The 25,566-nt window shown below is 40.2% G+C and overlaps 1 protein-coding gene across 4 annotated transcripts in view; it reads left to right on the forward strand.

The window, feature by feature from the left end:
• Positions 1 to 25,566, forward strand: part of GPD2 (glycerol-3-phosphate dehydrogenase 2) — a 228,675-nt gene that overhangs the window by 97,376 nt on the left and 105,733 nt on the right. Inside the window, exon 1 of one of the 4 annotated variants that reach the window (XM_007078491.2) lies at positions 25,005 to 25,087. The exons of the other annotated variants lie outside the window; for them this stretch is intronic. The gene's annotated coding sequence lies outside the window, so the exon portion shown is untranslated. Of the gene's footprint in view, positions 1 to 25,004; positions 25,088 to 25,566 lie in introns of those variants that run through there. 4 annotated transcript variants of the gene reach the window in all.

The following is a 25,566-nucleotide window of genomic DNA, read 5'->3' on the forward strand; positions in this document are numbered from 1 at the left end:
TGTTAATGGATGTGGAAACAGCCTGCAACTTGGTGCTCCTCTGCTTTTCCCACTCCTGCACCTGGGTTTGTGAATGCTACTGGGAAAATGAACGCAGTTATGCAAATTGGAGGTCCATACAAACTCACATTCTCCAGTTTTTGCCATGAGGCAAGTTCTTTTACCTGTTTTTAGACCACATCTTTTCCCATTTCCTGCCATGGTTTTACCAAACTTCAGCATCTTCTTTGAGCCTTTTACCCGACCTGTGCATTTCTTTATCAGATGATTGTTGGTGGTTAGGGGCAAACTAAACTGTTGGAAGGATCTGAAAGTAGATAAAAACACAAGCACAACAGATGTTTGTTTCTTGATCATATCATAGTCTTGATCCGTGAATGGCTTTCCTCCACTTGATTGTTTAGACACCACACCCTGGAATCTTTCGTTGTGTGACTGCCATTCCTTAGGGCTTTGTTTTCAACTGTGTCCATTTAGTGGAAGGAGAAAGAGAAGAAGCATATCCACTTTCTAAACACTTAGTCTCGTAATGAATATGTCACTTCCCCTCACATACCATTGGCCAGAAATCAGGTGCACGGTCACACTTACCAGCAAAGGGAGATTGGCAAATGTAGTCTAGCTGGGAGCAGAAGAGATTGTGGGCTTTTTGTGAAGTAAGCTGTTTCCTTCACAGTGCTTTGCATCCTATTATACTGAGAAAGCAGAGAGATCATGTCAACTCATAATGTTTCAGTCTCTCTTCCACATCTTCCCTGTAACTGAATCCATCGACTCCATCATTAACTACCAAGTCAGAGGTAGAGTTATTCAAAGTGGGTTCTTCGCCAATACTCAGATCCCCCGTCCCTTTCACTACCTTCCTCTATAAAATTTGTCCCTGTTCATCTATATTTTAAATATTTACAAGATGGGGCGCCTGGGTGGCTTAGTCAGTTGGGCGTCCGACTTCGGCTCAGGTCATGATCTCGCGGTCTGTGGGTTTGAGCCCCGCGTCGGGCTCTGTGCTGACAGCTCAGAGCCTGGAAACTGCTTCGGATTCTGTGTTTTTCTTTCTCTCTTTGCCCCTCCCCCACTGATGCTCTGTCTGTCTCTCTCTCTCTCTCTCTCTGTCAAAAATAAACATTAAATTTTTTAAAAAATATTTGCAAGAATACTCAAGATTCTCCCATCACAAAAACAATTAAGACTAAAACCCAAAACTGTTCCTTTACCCTGTACTCCCCTCTAGCTACGTGCTCACTTTCTCTTTCAAGCTGTTTTTCCCAACACTATTTTGTATATGTTGTTTTTCTATCTCTTCACCTTCCATTCACTCCACAGCTGTTGGAAGTTTGGCTTCTACCTTAGATGAATCTGCTATTGTATGATTGGTGTCCCTCTTACTAGCAAATCAACGGGACCTCATTACTTGAAATGTCTGTGATTCTGCTCATTCTCTCCTTTGTGAAGTTGAATTTTGTCTAGGCTAGTATGACAACTTGTTTTTCTTTTGGACGTCTCCTTGTTGATCTCTTTCCAGGTTCTTCCCCTTGACACTGGAGTTTCTAGGGCCTGTCCTCACTTGTAGAAGCTCCCGGAACCACCACATTCATCCATACCCCTGATTTTAGTAATTATTAAATCAACATCTCCAACCAAACCTCTTCCCTAGATTTAGACTCTAGACATTTCCACTTGGATGCCGCACAGTCAAGCTAGGACTCATCATCTCCCCCCACCTTCATCCTAATGCTGTTTCTCCTCTCATTGAAGAGTACCACCATCCCTTCTCCCCTCCATATCATCCATTCATTTGTTAAATGTACCCCTCACCTACCACATGCCAGGCATTTTCCCACAAGTTGAGATTACAGTGGCGTACAAAACAGGTACGATCTCTGCTTTGTAGAGTTTCATTTTAGGGTGGGGAGAAGAAGATAATAACGATTAAATATAGAAGAGACGTATGAGATGATGAGAGCTATGTGATTATTTTGAATTTGGATGGCTTGGGAAGGCCTCTCTGAGGAGCTGACATTTGAGCTGGCTCCTGAATGACCAGAAGGAGTTAGCCGTGCAAAGATGAGGCATAGAGCATGCCAGGCTGAGAAGACAGCTGGTGCCCAAACTCTAATTGGATTCTTGATGAATCTGATGGCAGAAGAAGGTAAATAAACCTGAACTGTAATGGGTGAGAGTGAGAGGCGGCCGTACGAGTTACCTGTGGCTACTGTTACAAATTATAGCAAATTCATTGGCTAAAAACAACAGAAATAGATTCTCAGGAGGCCGGAAGTTCAGAATCAGTATCACCAGTCTGAAATCAGTGTTGGCAGGTTGTGCTCTCTTCCGAGGTTCCAGGGGACAGTCTGTTCTTTTCCTCCGGGACGGTGGCTGTAGGCATTCATTCGGTTGTGGCTGTATCACTGCAATCTCTGCTTCTAGGGTCACATTGCATTCTCTTCTCCCATGTACCTCACATTTCCCTTTGCTTCTCTCTCTCTCTCTCTTTTAAATAATGTTTATTTATTTTTGAGAGGGAGAGACAGAGACAGAGTGTGAGCAGGGCAGTGGCGGAGAGAGAGGGATACACAGAATCTGAAGCAGGCTCCAGGTTCCGAGCCCAATGCAGGGCTCGAACCCACTGAGTGCGAGCGTTGGAGGCTTAACCAGCTGAGCCACCCAAGTGCTCCCCCTTTGCTACCCTCTTATAAAGGTATATATGTCTGCATTTGGGATCTACCCTCATAATTCAGGATAATTTCACTATCTCAAGATCCTTTGTTGTTATTATTATTTTTTTAATTTTTTATTTAAGAAGTAACACAGACTTAGTTTAGAAAAATTGGAAAATAACTAAAAATTACAAAGGAAAAAATATAAATCTCTGCCATTCCACAATTCAGAGATAAATACTCACTAGTAACATTTTTTTTTTTTTTTAGTTTTGCCTTTTTAACTTCCAAGACACTTTTTTAAAAAAAAAAAATATGAAATTTATTGTCAGATTGGTTTCCATACAACACCCAGTGCTCATCCCAACAGGTGCTTTCCTCAATGCCCATCACCCACTTTCCCCTCCCTCCCACCCTCACTAGTAATATTTTGTAGTATTTTCTTATACACACATAATGGGTTATGGTTTGTGTATAATTTTGTAGCCTGCTTAAGAATTTGTTATGAAAAATTTCAAGCATATTTTGAAACAGATATTTAGAGATAAAAATAGTAAGATGAACTCCCACATATGCATCACCTTGATTAAATATCAAAAATTTGCTACCTTTGTTTCGTCCTATCCTGCTTGTTTTTCTTTTTCTTTGCCATAGGACTCCAAGACAAATCCTAAACATCACGTTATTTTTACCCTCATTGAGGTCACTATGCATCTCTAACTATATGGATATTTTCTTACTACTACTCACAATGCCATTATTATAGCTAATGAAATTCACAGTAATCCTTCAATATCTAAAACTGATTCAAATAGAGATTTCCCTCATTAGTCTGTTTTTTTGCATGTAATGTTTGGGGAAACAGTTAATCTATAAAATAATTATTTTACCTGTATAATGTTTGAGTCTTTCGTTTGGTCACATTTGTAGTCTTTTTTGTTGTGGTTGTTGTTGTATAAGATAACACTCCTAGGTTCCAGGGTCTGAGATATGGGTAGGTTTTGGGCACCACTATTCAACCTACCATAGTATCCAAAGAGCATCTTTAAAAAGTAACCAAGTGTCAGGTCTCATAGGGCTTTAGAAGCCAGGATAAGACATTTAGATTTTATTCTGTGGTGAGATAAGTCATTGAAAGGTCATGTGCTGATAAATGAAATAATGTGGTTTTGCTATAAAGCACTGTCTGTCAACTTCCCCCCTCCCCATTATATCTCTCCAAGAAGAAAAAATAAATTGAAATTAATTAACTAAAAATTTAAATCAATTGCTCCCTAGCAAGAGAGTATTCCATAATATTAAGGAATAAGAATTTGTTGGGGGGTGCCTGGATGGCTCAATCGGTTAAGTGTCCAACTCTTGATTTAGGCTCAGGTCATGATCTCACAGTTAATGGGATCGAGCCCTGAGTTGGGCTCTCAGCTGACAGCATGGAGCCTGCTTAGGATTCTTCCGGGTAGAGCTGAGCTTTGGAGGACCACAAATCACTGTAATGTGAGATTTTTTTATTTATTTTATTATTATTTTTTTTAAATTTTCATTCCCAAGACCAGTTTTGTCCCGTTGTGGGTGTTTTTGCTCCCGTTGAGAATGCATGTTATTGAAGACTGTTCAGGCAGTTAAAGGTAGGTAGACTGGATTGTGGTAGGTAGGGGAGGAGAGGATGGAAGAAGGACTCCAGGTAAGAGTGAATTTTGGTTGTCCAACTGAGAAATTATAGTTGTATGGTCTTTTAGCATTCCTGGACCCAGTTTCAGTTTGTGTGTGGAGGTTTCTTCCAACACAATACCAGGCAATTCTATCACTATCTACCTGGAGATAGCATCGGATTCCATGGGTTAGGGACTGGGCATACAAGACTGCCCTCTGTGCCTCATTTCAGTACCAGTTGTAAATCCCAGGATGTTAACTGTGCTTCTGACCGACTGGCTAAAGAGTGGAGGTTCTAACGACCTCCTTGTTAGGTGTGATTAATTTGCAACAGTGGCTCACAGGTCATATGAATGACCAAATACATATATATTATAAATTATTGTATTGCATATGGACAAGCGTTGTGTTAAAGATGGAAAGAAGTGAATGGATTTAGGATTTGTTTTTGAGATAGAGTTAGTTGACTGAACTTGCTGATAGATAATTATCTAGAGACAGGAGACAAGAATCTGGACAAAGGCTTACATTTTTTACTTGTGCACCTGGGCCATAAACTGGGAAGGGAAGATTTGGGAGAGAAGAAAGCTTGATGGGAGATACAAAGTATTCTGTTTTGGCTGTGTTAAGTGTGAGGCACTTATTAGACATTCCTTTGGAGGTGTAAGTTAGACAATTGGATAAATGGAGTTTGGATAAATGGAAGGGTTTTGGCCAAAGATACAGAGTTAGGAGTTATTTGCATATAGTTTGTATCAGATACTTGATGGAATTACCTATTAGGAATGTATAGTTAGAGAGAGGGGCCATTGGAGTCCTATGTTATTTAGAAGAGAAGGAGTTGCCAATGGGGTAGGAGGGAAACCAGGAGAGTGTGGTGTCCCTGGCGTTAAGAGTTTAAATTATTTTTATAAGGCAATGTTTCTACTATGTCAGAGAGATCGCGTTTGGTCAAATTAGGTCATTTGTGATTTTGACCATTTGACATATAGTTTAAGTAGAGAGGCTGGGACAGAAGCTCATTGAATTGTGTTGCGGAAGCAGAGTGCTTACAGACAACTCTTCCAAAAATTTCTGTTGTGAAGAGAAGCAGAGGAATGGAAAAGTTCTTTGAAGGAGATATTGGTTAGGGGAAGATTTGTTAGGACCAGAGAGTTGAAATAGAGACGAAATGATGGAATGATGAAGTAGAGAGGAAAAACTGATGAAGGCAGGAGAGAGTCATGGTTAATTGTTGGAGTGCAATGCTTGAAGAACCAGGAAGGGAGGAGATCCAAGGCACAAATGTAGAGGTTGGTCCTTACTAGGAACAGAGTCATTTCATTTATAGTAAAAGAATGCGGAAAGAATGGGTACAGAGGCTGATATGTCATGATTTAGGTAGTGGGAAATTCTTTGCTAATCACTTCTACTTTCCCAAGGGAGTGTGATGATGTTGGAGAAGGGAGGGGTAAGATGGATTTTGGAAAAAAGGAGAATTGAAATAGCTATATTGAAACATCCTGGGGAAATATAATAGGATTACTGGTCAATGTGGATTGCCCATTAGAGATTTACAGCTGCGATTTTTTTTTTTTCCAGTCATGAATTTAAATTGAGGCTAGTTGTGGTTGTGTTTTTCTCTAGGCAGTTTCTTTAGCTGTTAGATGGGGGTGTAGAAAAGGCAAATAGTTGCGTTTAACCAACTTGGGGATTTGCCAGGCAAGAATCAGAAAGAGAGGAACAAGTACTTGTAAGGGAGAGGTTACAGTCAAGGACCTTGACCCAAAGCTGGACCGAAAGGGAAGTGAGGGTGTAACTGATAGTGGAAAAAACTGAAGGGACCATGGACTGGAAAGCCAGATAATGCCAGGAAGATGTTGGAGTGGAAATAGAGGAGTAGATGAGCTGGAGAAAGAGAAGGTAGCGTTCACAGTGTGGGATTCTTGAGGCTGACATCTCAGAGCTGTTGCAAGTAATCATGATGCCAAAACCAGAGGTTATGGCAGTGTGAGTGGGTGGCTGAGGCAGGGTCAAAGAGAAGATCATCAGAGATGCAGCGATGTAGAAACTAGGGCTTCATGTAGATGTAGAATTCTGTAGCAAGAATGAGCACAGGTATGTTTGGAAAGGAAACAGCCAGGTACTAAGGTCAGGGAATAAGGGGAAACTGCAGTAGATAGGTAAGTGATAGCAAGGGATAATGGGTGGTAAAGTCTCATGACATGAACTTCAAAACTGATAAGATTTGAAAGAGGATAGAGAAGTTGGAAGGTGACTTGGAGAGACACTTAATCCATCTTCAGGCTGGGGGATTTTTGTGATAGGATCAGAGGTGTTACTCAAAGTATTTACAACTTTAATGGAATGGGTCTAACATTTGCAAGCCTTTGGTCTGGAGCAGCCCCATGGGGGGCTTTGGTGAAGACAGACATTAACTTAACTTAAATTGTGTAATCATTGCAAGGTCCCAGGGGAGGGGCGGTTATCACCCAGTTCAGAGATGTTTTGGTATTTTAGCCATGGGTGCAGCCATCCCTGTTCATAGTGGTCGAACATCAGACTTAAATGTGAGAGTATGAACAACCTCTTCTTTATGGGATGCTGGGAAAATGGTGTTAATAGGCTTTAGCCTTCAAAATTCAGGTTAAATCTTGCTTTCTGCATGTTTTTAGAACATTCAGAGAAGGAGACATTGTGGACTTTGCTAAGGATAGATTTTGAGTTCTAGAGGACAGTATGGAAAGGAGGGAGGGCTGCTGACAAGGTGAGAAATGGGGCAGCCTGGACTTCTGGTAATGACCAAAGTGTAGAGGATTGTGGAGCATGCTGAGATTGGTCCCCTAGTATCTTGGGGGAAGCTGGGTGCAGACCCTGTGGCAAGGGTGAGGAAAAGCCTCCTCAGAGTATCTGTAGCTCAAGGGCATCTCCTGATAGTGTGGTAGCCAATTGTAGTGCAAAGGCCTCCTTGGGGCCTGAGGACTGCTGACAAATGGCTGGGAGCATCAGTCATCTCAGCCAAGATGGAGGTCTAACCCCTGGGGGAGGTGCTTTCCATCATGTGGCAGAAGCTAAGGAGTGCTGCTTCTGAGGGTAATCATCTTAGCAGTCTTTCCTCCAAAATGAATTTAGTCTTGGTGATCTCTGCTCCATTGTCACTGTCTTTGGTTTAATTTGGACCCTTAGGACTTTGTGTCAGGATATTTACATCCAGTCTCCTGATTTCCCTGCTCGCAGACTGACATCCTTTTAGTTTATCTCTAAACACTGCTCCAGGGAACTTGGAATGGGAGAATGGTCTTTTCAATTCAAATGTGATTCTGTCTATTCCTACTAGGAATGTTGTTAAGGACTAATATAACCTGTATAAATTGACAAGCACAGTCTTTATAACATAGTGTACAGCCAATAAATGTGCTTAAAAGCCTTCCTTGGCAATCTGTTGCCTACTGGACAAAAGCCAAAATCCTTTGAGTGGCATATAAGATCTCTAGAGATGTACCCCTGCTTGTCCATTCAGTCTCCTCACCTCCTCACTTATGACTCCTGCATACCATCCTGTGCTCTCGGCGTATCACATGCCCTCGTTCTTGAAAATACAGTATTCATTCACACCATCATGTCTTTGCTCATGTTCACCTAGGACCCGGCGAACCTTCAACATTTGAGCTTATTATTGCTTTCTCTACAGACCTGCCCTGATGATGTTCAGTCTCATGGGCAATTACTCTGTTAGCCCCTTGATTTAGTTAGCCCCTTGATGTTAGTCCAAGCTTGATTTGTATCACTTGTATTTGTTTTAGAATCTTCTCTAAGCTCTGAGTTCTTAAAGATGGAAACTATAAATTATTCATCTTTATTTACTCGCAGTTTAATATAGTAGGTGCCCAACGAATGTTGGTTGAATAAATGAAAATTCAATACATACTTGAGTCTACGTGTGGCCTTTCTGTTGTGAGATCTACATCATATTTTGTGTGTCCTCTTTTTCTTTACTTCATCAGGGGAGGCAAATTTTCTGCTGGAGCAGAAGATGAATTGGTGACCATGTAGTTGGCTAGGATGGGAAGCAGATGTAATCCTGTGTTCTTTTTCTTTTACCCAGTGAATGTTATTTATTTGAGTTGTCCCATGATTCTGTTCACTACTGTCATTGTTTTATGCCGAGTTGCAGTTATTGATTTTTTTAACGACACACTCAAAGGAATACAAGCATCGAATAAATGTGGTTTTGTGGTTGTGTTACGTATGATTGGTCGGGCAGTTTTCAGTGCCCACTTACAACTGCACGACTGGTGTGTAGAGCCTTTTGGAACCTTGGTTAAAATGCCCAGTTCCTTTGAGGTGTCTTCAAACCTTGGTTTCCTCATCCTACATGAACTAACTGATTAACTATACATAACAAAGAATAAAGAGAATGTAAACCAGACATGAAGAGTAAGAGCCTAGTGAGAGAAGAGTGGGAAGGACACTGTGTGAAGTGTGAAATGAGGCGGTGGGAATGCGTCACTCTTTAGTGTAGGTGGGCAGGAATGGTTGGAGGATGGGAAGGGCAAAGGTACATGGGGGGTGGAGGAGTCTGGGAGCAATAGGGGGGGATTCTGGGGGCATGGGTAAAGGTGGTTTGGGGGACACAGTAGATCATTGGGCATGGCTGGCATGCATTGAATGAATGATCAGAAAAGACCCATTTGGGCACTTAAGATGGGATGACTGACCCTTAGTCCCAGATTTGTGCTGCAAGGTTAACCAAAGTCATCGTCTATGTGTTTACATTCCTGAGATCCAGGGCATCATGCTGGAAGGGAGACATTCTTGAGAAATATCTTTGTTCTTTGAAAAAAATACTGACTCAGAGAGCTGACTGTTTTGATGGCATTTTATTTTATATTAGTATTTTCTCTAAGGTAGGTGGTGTTCAGGGTTTGTGATGGGGCCAGAGAGCAATTTCTCACCCTCTCTGAACTAAAAATAAATACCAAGAAATATTCTAAATAGAGGACCAAAAAAAAAAAAAAAACAAAACAAAACAAAACAAAAGCACTCTTGTGGGTCAGAGTTGTCCCAGTGACTTGGGTTAACTCAGGCCACAAACCTTTGATCAAGCCTTTTACAGGGAATGTTTTAAATGCATCAGCTGAACTCTGGAGATAACCGTAAGAACACTGGACTCCACGTGATTAGAGCCTGATCTAAAATGAAAGAGCCACTGCCTCCCTGTGGCCTCTGTAATAGGCACCGTTGGCCTGGAGTTAGATCTGTGTTAGATGTTAGGCTTTCTAGGGTTTTATTTATTTATTTATTTATTTTAAAGTTTTGTTTTTGTTTTTGTTTTTGAGAGAGAGACAAAGCATGAATGGGGGAGGGGCAGAGAGAGAGAGAGAGAGAGAGAGAGAGAGAGAGGGAGACACAGAATCCGAAGCAGGCTCCGGCTCTGAGCTATCAGCACAGAGCCCGATGCAGGGCTCAAACTCACAGACTGTGAGATCATGACCTGAGCCGAAGTTGGACACTTAACCGACTGAGTCCCCCAGGTGCCCGTCTAGAGTTTTATTTTTGATAGAACACTCCACAAATAACAGTATACGTTCTGTTCGAGAGAATTTTTATTTGGGGAAGGGATGCTAGAGAGATGCCCAAAGAGGCCTGCCTACAGTGTTTTCAGGGCAGTGATGTGATTCATTTCCCTAGTCTGTGAGTTTTAAGCGCCCTTGCTTGATCAGAGCCAAGTGTCACATAGGCTACACAGGGCTATGACCCCATGTAGATTGGCTGTTTTTGTCCTCTTCTCTAACTAGTCTTTTCTGTCACCCCAGTTTGGCCTCGCTCGTGTGGGAAACTATAGGTGCTCAGTAATCTTAGGTATTAGCAAGTGAGAGCTGTTGACCACAGACGTGTTTTTACATCTTATTTACATTATCTCAAATTCTCAGTCTAAATAGATGAGATTTTTATGGATGAGAAGCTCAGGCTCGCAATCAGGCACACAGCTCTTAAAAGTGGCTTAATTCAGACTAGGGCTGTCTGTCTCTGATGGCCCCGACACCAACTGCCTTCAGAGAATTCAGAGAATGTTCTCCTGCCTGGTCAGTGGTAGCATTTGAATATTCCAGGGACTAGAAGGATCTCAGCCATGCACAGAGCAGTAGCAGTATTCCTGCATGTGGTTACTGAATTGTCACGGGATGGGGAGAGGTGGGAAAGGTTGGCGCTGCTTGGGGTGGTCTGGCCTCTCTCTGTGTCTGTGGCCTTCCTTCAGGGCCTGGCACAGTAGAGATCCTTCAGGTATGTTGTTGGCTGAAGAGATTCCACACTTACGGAATTGAACCCTGGGCCACACCGAGTTCTAGTAAGTCGGATCAGCTCTGCGGTCATTGGTTTGATTAGTTGTTGAGATTTCTGATGTTGTCTTGAACTTTAAATCCCCGAGAGATGTAATATGAAAAAAACTAAAAATTCAAGACTAGTTTAGGTGTGGTTTCACCCAGGCTTAAATAGTTACGGTGTCAGATGCTCAAGGCAAATCCATTCTGGTCAGGATGGAGTCTGTTCTTCAGAGTGAGGCAGACAATTCTGTGACGTTTTCCAGTTCTTGCTTCAAGATTCCTAATAAACTATAAAGGCAACGTATCCTTTTACTTCCTGTGCATGAGTCTTTCACTCTAATTCATTAAAGATGAGAAAAGTTGTACAACAGGAATCACTCAAGTAATGGTCAGATGATATGGAGTTTAGTCAAATGTCAGCTATCTGTTTGCATGGTGCTCTTTCAAGTTGTCTTTCTTTCTTAATTTTTTTTTTCTCTCTTCTCTCACATATACATGCGTAATTTTTTGTCTTGATATAAGAAAAATACACGCTCATCCTAGAAAATTTAAAAATGATGCACACAAGGAAGAAAATAAAAATGAATTGCAACCCTCCCGTTCAAGAATGAGAGTTTAAACATTTTTGGATATATCCTTCTAGCCTTTGTGTGTGTGCATGCACACATGGGCTTGATTTATTTTTTTGCATGTATACTTTAAAACAGAAATACATACACAAACAGGTTCTGTTTTATCTACTTTTGTCCTCTTCATAATTAATTTTTACTTGCTCATAACCTCATCTCCATAAGGGGTGTAATTAATCTAGAAAGAATTAATTTGTAAGCAGTAAAGAAATTCTAGAATATTTAACTTATTTAGTCTGTCCTCTTGTTTCTAGAACTTTCTTCACTTTATTATAATTATTACCATCATAAACATGTTGCTTTTTCAAGTCGGAATCAGGTAAGGAGATGTTGATGGCAGTCATTAAGTTGGCCTGGTAAATGGCCTACACCCACTGTCTAGTCTAGATGGGGAAAATGGCAGGAGGCCCTGGAGAGCTAAAGGCCAGGGTCATGGGATCTACCAATGTCATGAGAAAGGAAATGTACAGGCTATGTCAGTCTTTTATACGGGGAAACCAAAGTCCATGAAAGTCAGGTGGCTTTGTTTATGTGAGATTGTCATAGGGGTTGGCTGCCCCAGAATACAGTCCGGAAAACAAACCGTGCTGCTGGCCGCTGCCACACTATTGACCCAGAGGTTGGCATAAGTGCACTGGGTGAGGTCAGGCCTGAAGGTCGCTACATTGATATCAGAACCTGGAGTTTTGACAGCAATCCTATTAGAAATGCTATTTTGAGTCACTTGCCTTCTGACTGCTTCATGGTGAGGACACAGGCTCAACCTGTGGACTGAATTTTTTGGATTAACTTTAAGTTTAACTTAACATTATCTCAAAATTTATGGGTGAGAAGAGGCTGTTGAATATAAATTGCTAATGTGCTCTGCTGATTTCCATCAGCTATGTGATTTGACTGACAACAGTGCGAGCCTAGCCCGCTGGGGTCTGGTGAATTACATCTGCTCAGCCAGAGTGTTTCTTGAGCTGGAATTGAAATGCATGGCCCTTTAGTTTCCAGTGTGATGCCAACACTCAGGCAATTGACTTTTGCTCTTCAGGCTCCAGCAGGGGGAATATTATGAAATAAAACGGGGAGAGGCCAGGCATCCTCAAGATTCAAACCCATAAATATAAATAACTGTAATTAATCATATGCAGTCTCTCTTGTCTATTAAATCTATACTCGGTGGGTCAGTAAGTTTCACAGAGCTCTTTAGCTTCCTGCCTGTGGTTGGTGGCAGATATTCCGGGTGCCTTGGCTTGTTGAGCTGTGACCCAGGGTTCTTTTCCAACATGGGTCCAAAATCAGTTCAAGATATAATGAGTTGTGGGGGGAAAGAGTCACCTGCAAAAATACCCTAGCCCAATGGGGAATACAAATATAAAAAAAGACGTGTGAGGTTGGCATTTGAGAGGCTTTCTCAGTTGACCCTCTCTGTTCTTTGTTACCAGCTTGTTAGACTGAGTGGAATCGAGCCATCTTTCAAGTGTGTAAATTCAGTAGATATTTATATTCAATATTATCCCTGAAGTATTTGTTTTCCTATTGCAGAATACTGTTTTTGATTGTGGTTTACATTTTTGACTATTGTCTCATGTGATTTGTTAACTCTTCCTTCCTTTCTCCTGATTTTGTCCTTTTTTCATACTGTATCTACTCATTATGAACATGGCTAGTGGTGTCCCTAAGAGGAAATGACTGTTTTTGCTCTTATTGCCCTAAAAAGGCATCCTCTGCAGTGTCGCTAGAATTAGGCTTCCCTCCTCCCTCCCTGTAAATTCCATTGTATCATTGCACTGATTAAGACCCTCCACTGATTTTTTCTATTTGTGTCTTGTCAAAATAAACACCTTGCTAGGAGGAAAGTCATATGTGACTCAGCACACATGGCCCGCTGACCTCATTTGGAACCCATCGCCCACATCATTCACTGTGCTGCAGCCACAGCGGAGTTTCAGTTTCCAGCAGAGGTCAAGCTTGCACATGCTAAGTGTCTTTGCATGCGTGTCCCCTCTGTGCGGAAGGCCCTTCTCTCAGATCCCTGGGTGGTTGGCTCTTCCCCCTCAATTACATTTTTGCTAAATCACCCCTGTGAACATTTGATCTAGACTAGATTCCTCCTACCCCAGTCACTCTCTCACCTGATATTCCATCTTCTTTTCTTCACAGCTCTTGTCAGTTTCAAAATACTCAATTTTGCTCACATGTTTATTTTTTGTTTCTCCCAATCCCTGAGAATGGAGAAACCACGAGCCCCTAGAGCACTTCAGAGGATACAGCAGGCATTCAGTCAATCCTGGTTGAATGCATGTTGGAGGAATGAATGCCCCTTTTTTCATCTTTCCTACCTGGGTAGGTCCTTCCGTGGTGCTTTCCTGAAAATTTGCCGAACGCTTGCTTTTGTGTCTTAGAGTGTACAATTTTTTTAATGTTTTACTCACCAACAATAAATGTGCTTTTCATAAGGCAATTTCTAACAAGGAATTTTTAAGTTTTTTTAGGAGTGGCAAATAGATTCTTTTTGGCCCATTTATCTGTAAACTTTTCTGTGAATCCAAGAGAGCACAGAAAAATGTTCTAATTGTTTCCAGAGCAGAAGCCAACAGCTTTGCCACATTTTGTTTTTTCAAGATAATGTGGATTTAATTCAGATGAGGCAGAACTGAAGTAAGAATTTTCTTTTTCTGATCTTGGACTATGTGCTTATATCTGATTGGAAATTCTTAAGCTTTATAACAGACTAATGCAGTTTGAGTCGGTCCATACTGTGTGCAGCAAACTTCAGAAATTATCTGGTGAACAACGCTGACCTAGAACTTAGGAAAGAAGGAGGGGAAGGGCCCTTGTATAGATAGATGGAGCCAGAATGTTGAAAATCCAAATGTTGAAATGCTTACTGAAGTTGCTCCTTTTCCTTTCTCAGAGATACTTATTGGTATTTTAAGCATAGTTTTAACTAATTTGGCTCTCATTTTTCTGACCACAGTGAAATAACAAGGTAGACGTGAGCTGGAGAGGGGCTCCTGGGTGGTTCAGTCAGTTAAGCGTTTGACTCTTAATTCCGGCTCAGGTCATGATCTCACGGTTCCCGAGATGGAGCCCCGCGTTGGGCTCTGTGCTGACAGCTCAGGGCCTGCTTGGGGTTCTCTTTCTCTCTCCCTCTCTCTCTGCCCCTCCCCTACTCACTCTCTCTCTCTCTCTCTCTCAAAATAAATAAACTTAAAAACAATCAAAACAAACAAGTGAGCTAGAGAGCTCAAAGATCTGTAGGGAAAATACCATCAGCCTGATAGTTTGGAAGAAGCAGAAAAACTTTATAAACAGAAGAATTCAAATGGGAACAAGTCTGGCTTTGGACGCTTAGTAAAGAGGTTAATGGTGTTGTTCCTTTTACTGTTCTTCAGAGCATCGCCCTTACAGTTTAGTCTAACGTACATAGAGATGGCTGTAAGTCATCAATAATTGAATTCATGGTTAATACATTTTTTAAGAAGACAAAGTGTGACTTGCATTTTTGAAATATTTTAATTCAAAATAGTTTAGACTTTTTAAATTTTATTTATTAAAAAAAATTTTGTTTAATGTTTATTTATTTTTGAGACAGAGAGAGACAGAGCATGAATGGGGAGGGTCAGAGAGAGAGGGAGACACAGAATCCGAAGCAGGTTCCAGGCTCCTAGCTGTCAGCACAGAGCCTGACGTGGGGCTTGAACTCGCAGACTGTGAGATCATGACCTGAGCCAAAGTTGGACGCTTAACTGACTGAACCACCCAGGTGCCCCTATTTTATTTTTTTTTTAACTGTGAACTCCACTCAAAGCTCTTAGAAGACAAGGATTTTCGTGTTTGTTCTCTGTTCTATGTTCAGTGCCTGGAACACGTTAGGTGATCAGTCAATAATTACTGAATGGAAGAATGAATGCAAGCCTTAATCATTCCAAGAGAGCTAAATACATAGGAGATTAAACTAGTACTGCCTTTAATGCATGACAGTGTTTTCTTCTCCTGTAGCTATTGAATGAAGAACAGACAAAATAATACACATTTAAAGTTAAAATAGCTCTGCACATTTTAAAAAAGACTTCATTTATAGGTGGAGTGAGGATCAGTAAATTCAAATGACTTGCCTGAAATCACAAAGTAAATTACTGGTAGAGAGAGAATAGCAAGGAAACTCTCCTCAATCTCACCTTCTGGAACATACCTGGTGATTTTCTTTTTTTTTTTTTTTTTTTTTTTTTTTTCTGGTGTTTCTAGGATTAAAAGAGTATAGAGGTTTGTTTTTGTGTTTTTGTTTGTCTATTCTCACTTTTCCTTCTTTCTTTCTTTCTTTCTTTCTTTCTTTCTTTCTTTCTTTCTTTCTTTCTTAGCAATAGCAACTTTAGAGAGCATACTGAGAAGAAGAACCCTTTATCTTCTCTGGTGCCTTTTATTAAATTTTAGACTGTCAAATGCTAGGGTATTAGCTGAGTAATGTTGGTACACAGTATTTCATGCACAGTGACTACTCTTGTTTATAGTCTAGTACTTGAATGCTTTCCACTTAAGAGTGTGTGCCAGTCCTTTTAAAGAAGAAAAGAAAAAATCTAAAAAGGAGAGGCTTGAAGAGGATGCCTCATTCAAATGGGGAGAATAGAATCTTATGACCAAGACTATTTTAGCCAAGAAGACTGATGTGGAAATACAGATTTGCTTATTATTTTTGCATAGGTGAAAGAAGACTGACTATTTTGCTTTTCCTTTTTGGGGGGTGATGGAATGGGCATTTACAAAATGTCATATTACTTGTATTCCATACATTTTAAAGAAATTTTCGTTAGAAATATGAACTCTGCAGTCTGTCTTTCCTGTTGTCCAATTTGTATTTCTTTTATGGTCAGACGTTTCTAGGGAATGTGATCACTAAGCTAAATAATACAATATATATAATTATTTTGACTGTAGTATATCTTCAGTTTCCTTTGCATCTAAGCTTTGTGTGTGTGTAATTTGTTGATAGTTACATTTATACATGTAGTGGATTAGTAGACACACTGGGGAGTAAATTTTAAATGCAAATTTCAGCAGGCTGCAGGGAAAAAATGGCTATAGGATGTAAAAAGTGGTTGGCTTTATTTCCTGGGGATCTTCTCAAGCTTAAGGAAGCAGAATAACTGACTTCCTACCCCAACATTCTTGGTCTCTATTATAACTCCCTGCCATGTCTTGTGCGTTAATAGAGCTGTAATCGAGCTGTAATCAAATTTAGAACTGTTTTTTTTTTTTTTTTTTACAATGTAAGTAAATTAAATTAACTGAAATTATTGTGCTATAACTAATTATCATAAAAATGATCAGTCATAGTTTTTTTTTTTTTTTTATGAGCTCAGGGTTTCATAAACTATCTTCAACAACTACTTCTTAAAATGTGTTTCTCATGACATGCATAATGCAATTGCAACAGGAACTTGTGAAAGAATTGGTACATTTTCTTTCCATTGGGTGATAAAAATAATGAACAAAAGCTAAGTAAATCAATTGGCGTCAACATTTTGAAGTAAAAAAAAGTCAACTTTTCCAAGTTTTCCATATCTATGCTATTAAAAAAGAGTTTTCACAGTTAGGATCTTGAGGGTTTTTTTTCTTTTTTCTTTTTAGGAGGGGTAATTGGCAATGTTGAGAGAACAGTTTTATTTATTTATTTTTTTAATATAATTTATTGTCAAGTTGGCTAACATACTGTGTTCACAGTGTGCTCTTGGTTTGGGGGTAGATTCCCATGGTTCATCGCTTCCATACAACACTCAGTGCTCATCCCAACAAGTGCCCTCCCCAATGCCCAGCACCCATTTTCCCCTCTCCTCCACCTTCCCATCAACCCTCAGTTTGTTCTCTGTATTCAACAGTCTCTTATGGTTTGCCTCCCTCCCTCTCTGTTTGTAACAATTTTTCCCCCTTTTCTTCCCCGATGGTCTTCTGTTAAGTTTCTCAGGATCCACATATGAATGAAAACATGTGATATCTGTCTTTCTCTAATCTTGAGTCTTTAAGATTTTTTGAATCTGCAAAGAAAAGTAACCACACTCAGTGTATAGTTTATCCTAATTCATAATGCTGTATTTAATAAAAAATATAAGATATTGGAGAAACAGCAAAAGAGATCTCTGGTTGAGATCCAGGCAAATAGAAACACAATTATCCGAAGCACTTCTTTCTCTGAACATTCTGTTTCACTGAAATTTTGTTAAGATGTATTTCTTTTGACTATAGAGTTTAAGTTCATTATCATCTGTATATATTTTTAAAAACTTTTCATTTGAAATAGTGCCATGTACTATTTTATAGCACCTAAGTCCTTTTAATATACATTTATTTATATGGTGAGGTAGATGCTTTTTTATGAAGCATTTTGGTATGTGTATTCAACAGCCGTGATTGTGATTACTTTATAAGGCTTTGTTATAGTTATAATAAATCTGAATGAGAGGCGTGATATATTTTAATGTAAAAACAGATATTTTGAACTCTATTGTTTGGCATGCAATTTGTTTCATAACAAAGGTTTTTTTTTTTTTTCTTAATTACTGAAGTAGATTTTATAAGAGCAAATAAAATCTAAAAAAGGGTTTATGCTGCCGAAGGAATTTGAACCATTTCTCTAACTCAACAATAGCATTAGTAAAGGAGCAGAAATACTGAGGGAAGCACAAGACTACTGTGGTCTGTTTGCCGAAAGAACTTTTTTGTTCTTTGATTCACTGGTAACTTTCTCTCTTCCTCAAGGCAGAATTAAAGTGTTTGTAAGTGTCTACTGTACTCTTTTTAAGTGAGGATTTCATATTATTGATATGTAAATGCAAGTTTTTAAATTTCATACTAGGCACATTATCTACTAAGTTTCTAAACCAGACTTGTGTCTTTGTAAGGGGTGGGCATTTTGGGGGAACTAATGCTCCAGATTTTCACTTAGGAGGGTATTTTATGTTTTTCAAGATTACCTTAAATGACATATAGGGTGAACAAAGAAAATTAAAGATAGGATTTTACAACTATAAACACAAATCCATTGACATGTCTAGGATGGTAAAGAATATAGATTAATTTTAGTTTTAAAATGAATTTAAAAGACAAAACAAGTTCACTTGCATGAGCTAACTATCGTTCTTTATGATTTTTAAAAGCAATTCTATGGAAAGCAAATCATTCCATTATGAATTAAACGAAGATCATTTGCATTTAATGAATATAAGTCTGTTACTGGGTGAGAAGGGCTTTATTGATTTCTTATAATTCTATAGTGAACCTCATGGAAATAAGGGAAAGGGGTCAAATGTGTGACTATATTATTGGTGTGCATTTTTGAATTGGCAGAAAACATAAATACATAATATGGAAGTTGCCTTGGAAACATTTTTTTTTTTTTTTTAGCAATTGAGTCTTACATAATAAATGAGGACTAGAGTGCCAGTTTACAATCTTGTGCTGCTCCTCCTTCCTTTCTATATGTTTTCCCCTTTAGACAACTTTGTAAAATAAATGCTTTAATTGGTATGGCTTTACATATTAAGTTAAACAAAAATTGCAATTGCACACCAGAAGGATTCATGTAAGAATGTTTGAGACAAGTTTTTTTGTAAACAGAGACTTTTCACTGGCTCACTTTAAATGGTTGCTGACCTTGTTTCTCTCTCTCTCTCTCTCTCTCTCTCTCTCTCTCTCTCTTTTTTTTTTTTTTTTCTTTTCTTTGTGCCTTTTGCTTACATTTCTTAATCTCTGATCTGAACCCGTGGAGCCAGCCGAACCCTTTTCTGTGCCAGCTCCTCCTTTGTCAAGCCTCCAGGCTCCTGCCCTCCCGTGAGCCTGCGGAATGGTCCTGGGCTAACCTCTTTCTCGGTCATCTGGAGCCATGTGTTTGCTCCTAGAATGACGTAACTGACCCAGAGGGTCCCAGGGAGACTAGTGGGAAGCGTTTCCAAAGTACTTTCTGGCTGGAAGGGAGGTGAACCAATATAAACATTGCGTTTGCCTTCTTTCAGTTTCTTTTCCCTTTCTGATTTTCTCTTTTGTCTTCATTGAAATAGTCTTCCTTTGTTAAGATTTTCCTCCGTCTTTTGGGTTGAGCCCCTCTGGCTTGGGATTTCCTGGGGGAACTGATTGGAAATTGAAAAATTCCCTAAGGCGTTCTAGTGTCAAAGCTGGGGTTTGGATGCTCTGGCAACAATGTGTGATTGTGTTGCTTTAGCTTCCTCATCAGCTATAATCCAAAATTTTGCACATCCAGAATCTGAAGATTCATTATATTTCTAACTTTCATGGTGACTTTTACTTGGTTCTTTCATTTATTTTGTTTTATCAAGAGAATACTGTTCTTAGTGACTTCAGAAAACCCTTTATGTTTGTCCTTTGATATTCTGTTCAGTGTTATGTATTTTTTAAAACTCTAGGGGGTCATTGTTACTCTTGTGTCTGTGGCTTTTAAAATATGTATAAATATAACATAATATTTTACACACACGCACACATATTCACTTATTTCCATTGGGATAGTCTTCTGCGGATAAACTTTCGGTCCATTTACTATCCAGTCTTGGCCCAAAATCTTTTTTGAAAACCTTGAAAGCAACCAAAAAAGGACCAATTCATTTTCAGCTTATGGACTAAGGCTCCTCTCTGTTTCCAGAGAACAGGCTGATGGGCCTGTGATGTTGATTATTTTGTTCATTTGTGTCTGACAGCTTTCAAAAAACATGCTTGAGGGCTGACTCTGTTTCTGTGGGGTTCCCACGCCACCGTGTAAAAAGTATGTGCCTCCAAGGGCCTCTCATTTGGCCGGGGAGGATGCCTTTGCAGGCCGAGTGCTGATCTTTATCCGCACTGTTGAGCCCGCCTTGGAGAAAGAGAAGGTAGTGCGTGGTGTGCTTTGATTGTTACTTGTCTGTTAAGCGCTTGATCAGCATACACTTGGTGTGCCTGAACCGGGATATACTTTCTTTCTTTTTCTTTTCTTTTTTTTTTTTTTTTTACTGTTTATTTATTTTTGAGACAGAGAGAGACAGAGCATGAACGGGGGAGGGTCAGAGAGAGAGGGAGACACAGAATCCGAAGCAGGCTCCAGGCTCTGAGCTGTCAGCACAGAGCCCGACGCGGGGCTCGAACTCACAGACTGTGAGATCATGACCTGAGCCGAAGTCGGATGCTTAACCGACTGGGCCACCCAGGCGCCCCTGGGATATACTTTCTTAAAGGGAATTCTATAAAACATCTGATATATTATCGATCGGAATAATAAAGGTTTTGCTTTGTTTGAAACGTGTCCAGTTCAAAACACCAAGAAATCTTGGCTTTTATAGTTAGAACTGGACTGCTGGGTGGGAAGGTGCTTTTGTGGTCACTTATTTTGCTGTGGACTTGCTCCCAAGTTCGATGATGATAGACTTCCTCGGATACGGTCCTACACCCGTATTTTGTAGGATGTACACACCCTTCTCCTATAAGTCACTGAATTTGTATGCAGGTGGATCTTGAGGCCTGGTCTTCTGAGTTGTGCAGTTGTGCCTTCTGTGGGTTTGAAAAAGTGACATGACTCAGAATAGATGGAGTGGTTTTCCATGCACGTGTAGGATAGATGACTGCACAATTCAAGTAGAAGCTTCTTTGCTACCTTGGACCTCCAGATGCTTAGGTAAAAGGCTTAGAGAAGTAGCACCTGCCATAGGTGGTCAGAGGGGGATAGAATGCCCTTACATCTTGCAAGGGAGTGCATGTCCCCAGGACTGCACAGCTTGTGGTTGAAATTACTCTTCTGAAAATGATCTTTTCTGTACATCCGGCCCCCACCCCCACCCATTTAAAAGAAGGGAGAGCATGGAGATAGAAAAGGAAATTGTTATTTCTACACAAGTGGCCAGAGAATAGGAGAATTTTTGTAAAAGTGAAGAGACCCAGGGCTCCTTCCACAGATGAGTGATAAATCCATTTGGATTTTTTTTTAAGTTTATTTATTTATTTTGAGAGAGAGAGAAAGAGAGAGAGAGAGAGCATGCACATGCAGAGGAGGGACAGAGAGAGTGGGAGAGACAGAATCCCAACCAGGCTCCAGGCTTTCAGCTTAGAGCCCCATGCAGGGCTCAAACCCGTGAACAGCAAGATCATGACTTGAGTTAAGAGTCGGACACTTAACCGACTGAGCCACTCAGGCACCCTTGGATGGATTTTTATTTAAGCTAAATTCAGAAAGAAGCTGTGACAGGGAAAAAGGGTTTGAGAACTCTATTTGGAGAATTCAAGGGCCAAGAAGTGTGGTCTTGTTCCGGAATAACTTTGTGGGTGGTTGCTGAGAGGCTGGCCCCTCAGCCTTTTTCTTTTCTTTTTAAACATTTATTCATTTTTGAGAGACAGAGCACAAGCGGGGGAGGGGCAGAGAGAGAGGGAGACACAGAATCCGAAGCAGGCTCCAGGCTCCGAGCCGTCAGCAAAGAACCCGACGCGGGGCTCGAACTCACAGACCATGAGATCATGACCTGAGCCGAAGTCAGACAACTAACCAACTGAGCCACCCAGTCACTCCTACCCCTCAGCCTTTTTCAATGGGTACTTCTTTCTTGTTTTTAAGTCTAAAAGTGTGTGGGGAGATTATTCAAATGCGTGATCCAAGTGGGAGAGTAACCTTGCTTTGGAATGAGAGGAGGCAGAAGTGGTGAGCCCGCAAGGACTCTTTGAAACAGGACGGTCATCGTTGAAGTCTTTCCATAATGAGAGTCCCGAAGGACAGCTAAGAATTCGCTTGTGCCAGATAAGTTGCAGGGTTAGCTAGAAGGATGGGTCAGGAAACTATGAGAAGTGGCAAACCTGGTTTTTGTTTGGCTAGAAGTCAGCACATTTTATTGTGTCGCAGTGACCTGCTGTCGGGGGTAGGCGTAAGGTTCCCTAAGCCATACCTTTAGCTCTGATTACTCTTGTGAGTTTGGGACCATCTGTCAAGTTAGTGTTTTCATTTTCTTTGGATAAATACCCAGAAGTGAAATGGCTGGATCATACGGTAGTCTTAGGTTTAACTTTTTTTTCCCTCTATGGTTAATATTTTAAGGAACATCTGTACTGTTTTCTATAGTGGCTGCACCAATTTGCATTCTCACCAGCGGTGCATGAGTGTTCCTTTTGTCCACACTGCCAACACTTGTGCTCTCTCTCCCTCTCTCCCTCCTCACCTGTGTGCGTGTGTGTGTTGATATCTAATCCTGGTTTTTATTTGCATTTCCCTGATGATGAGTGATGTTGAATACCTTTCCATGTACCTGTTGGCCATCTGTAGGTCTTCTTCAGAAAAATGTCTATTGAGCCCCTTTGCCTGTTTTATTTTTTGTTTTTCCAGTTGAATTGTTTGTTTTGCAGTCAACTTGCGTGACTTCTTCTTCTATTTTGCATATCAACCCTTATCAGATATATAATTTGCAAATTTGTATGTTCTCCCATTCTGCTGGATGCCTTTTCATTTTGTTGATGGTTTCTTTTGCTGTGCAGAAGCTTTTTAGTTTGATGTAGTCCCACTTGTTTATGTCTGCTTTTGTTGCCTTTGCTTTTGGTGTCAAATCCAAAAAAATCATTGCCAAGACCAATGCCAAGGAGCTTACCCTCTATGTTTTCTTCTAGGAGTATTACAGATTGAGGTCTTATATTTAGATCTTTAATCCATTTTGAGTTTATTTTGGAGTATGGTGTAGATAGTGGTCCAATTTCTTTCTTTCTTTTTTTTTTTTTTTTTTTTTTTGCATGTGGCTGTCCAGTTTTCACAACACTGAAGAGACTATCCTTTCCCCATTGTATATTCTTGGCTCCTTTTGAAAATTAATTGACCATGTATATGTGCATGGGTTTATTTCCGGGCTCCCTATTGATCTATAGGTCTGTTTATAGTGGCAGTACCATACTCTTGATTAATATAGCTTTGAAATATAGTTTGAAATCGGGAATTATGATGATTCCAGTTTTGTTCTTTCTTAAGATTGCTATTCAGGGTCTATCAGAGTATTAATAACACTCAATATAGCACAACTAGTTGTAATACAGAGTTACAAGACCGACTTTGATATTTAATTCTCCAAATTGACTGTAAGCACCTGAGGGCAGTTCATAAACTCACTGATCTGTTTAGTTGACTACCTTTTGTTTAGGGTTTTTTGTTTTTGTTTTGTTTTAATTTTTTTAATGTTTACTTATTTTTGAAAGAGAGAGGGACAGAGCACAGGAGGGAAGGAGCAGAGGCAGAGGGAGGCACAGAATCCGAAGCAGGCTCCAGGCTCTGAGCTGTCAGCACAGAGCCTGATGCGGGGTTCAAACCCACAAACTGTAAGATAGTGACCTGAACTGAAGTCAGACACTCAACGGACTGAGCCACCCAGGCACCCCTGTTCAGGGGTTTTTGAGTTGGGTTGCTGTTCTCCTTGCAAGAATTGGAGGACTGGCACTTACTTGTCTGTACAAATGCAAGAGTTGGTCCTGAGTCAATGTATACGCAATTTAATTCATAGGCTATTACGTATAGACACCAGGCTGCAATAACTGAGCGAATTTTATTTCCGGATGATTTTTCTACCTTTGGTTTCTCACACTTTTGGTCGTGAAAGGTGAAGATTTATCGAAATTTTTGTTCCCTTTCTTTGATGATTTTCTGGTTGGGGCTTTTGCTTGGATGGAAACAATCTTTCCCCTTTGTAATCACTGTGAAAACTTGTCTCCTTATAATGGAATGCAAGTGGGCACAAGTAGTCCACAGCATATGGTTTATATTTATCTGGTTTTAAATTTCTTTTGTTCAACAGTAAAACAAAGTTCTTAACATTATGTGACAGAAGGTTACCATAGATATTTTGCCAAAGCCTTCTTCATTGCCTAGGGAAACTCTAATGCCAAGGACTGTATACATGGGGTGAGTGTTTGAGAAAGAGGGTCTTCTTTTAGGAATAACAGTAAAACATGGTGTGGCCCTTGGGGAGAAGTTGCTTTTCTGAGAGCAAAAGGCAGGGCAGAACCAATCAGTGGTTAAGAGTATAGACTAAGTTGTGGTTTTGTCACTTACTGGTTGGTGACCTTGGGCAAATCCCTTACTCCTTCTGAGCCACAACTGCCTCTTTTATGAAATTAGGGTGTTGTGAGGGTGATAGGAGCTGATGTGTGTAAAATTAAAAGCACCGTGCCTACTACCTAGGAGATACTCAATAAATGTCAACTGTTATCATTATAACATTGATGAGGATGAAGAGGAGGAGGAGAATAATCTTAGGAGAGCCAGGTGAAATTGATTTTGTGCTTTTGTTTTTTAATTACATGTAAGTGTGATTTATTCATCACAGCTAGCTAGATGATCTTAGGTGGATTTGATCCCAGTAGAAATAATGATCCCCTAAGCATTGGTTATTTTATGAAATTACTGGGAAAAAGAAAATATTGATTATATTCTATATGATCACTAACTCTGAAAAATAATATATTAATGCAGTTTTCATGAGTATTAGTGGCTCATTGAGAAAACTCATGAAAATATCTCCATTGGTCTGTTTTGGTTTCAGAAGTCAAATTGAAGCACTCTACTAAGGTGAGCAGGGAATACAGGGACGCACAGAATTGTAAAATCTTACAAACCTACACAGTTTGTAAGACTCCAAACTGAACTGGCTGAGTGAACACCTCCACTGAGACATTTTCTTTGACTGTGTTATATAACATGCCTCCGTTGGCTATGTTGGTGTGTGGTATCCTTTGTGAGGTCATCAATGACATTATCCATTCAGAAGCAATGATACTGAGTTAAAGTCAATCAGCTACAAAACTCACATCCAACGGACCACCAGGCTGCTGTCTCTATGGGGAGGGCACATGCATTGTTTAGGTAAATAGAACTAGGTCTCTATTCTCGGTCCCTCCTTGTCAGGGGAACCCAGTTAGCTTGAGTCCTACCTAGTCTGTCTCTAGGCTGCTGGGGTTTCCATTGTCGTGTGATAGGCACCCATGTGAACATACAAAGGCACTAGGAATCGTGGTGGGCTGTAACAAATGAGTGCCTTCCAAATTGGCTTAGTTGAGGTTTTCAGTTATCAGAGCAACCTTGGACGTAAGGTTTTGCATAGAGTTGGCTGATGAATGGCGGCCCCTAGCCATCATATACAAGTTGTTTGGCATAACTTGGGAAAGAGGGCATGTTTGACAAAGAGAACTCCAGCAGTAGAGAAACATATGCCTGTGAAATATTTTCTCTGATGACAATCTTAATAAAAAAAAGATGGGTCTTAGGATTTATTACTTTGTCAGAAGGAGTGAGATCAGAGGAAAAATAAAATTTTCAGAAATGCCAACTTTTATTTTAGTATG

This window comes from Panthera tigris, chromosome C1 (assembly GCF_018350195.1).
Source record: "Panthera tigris isolate Pti1 chromosome C1, P.tigris_Pti1_mat1.1, whole genome shotgun sequence".
NCBI classification, from domain to species: Eukaryota; Metazoa; Chordata; class Mammalia; order Carnivora; family Felidae; genus Panthera; species Panthera tigris.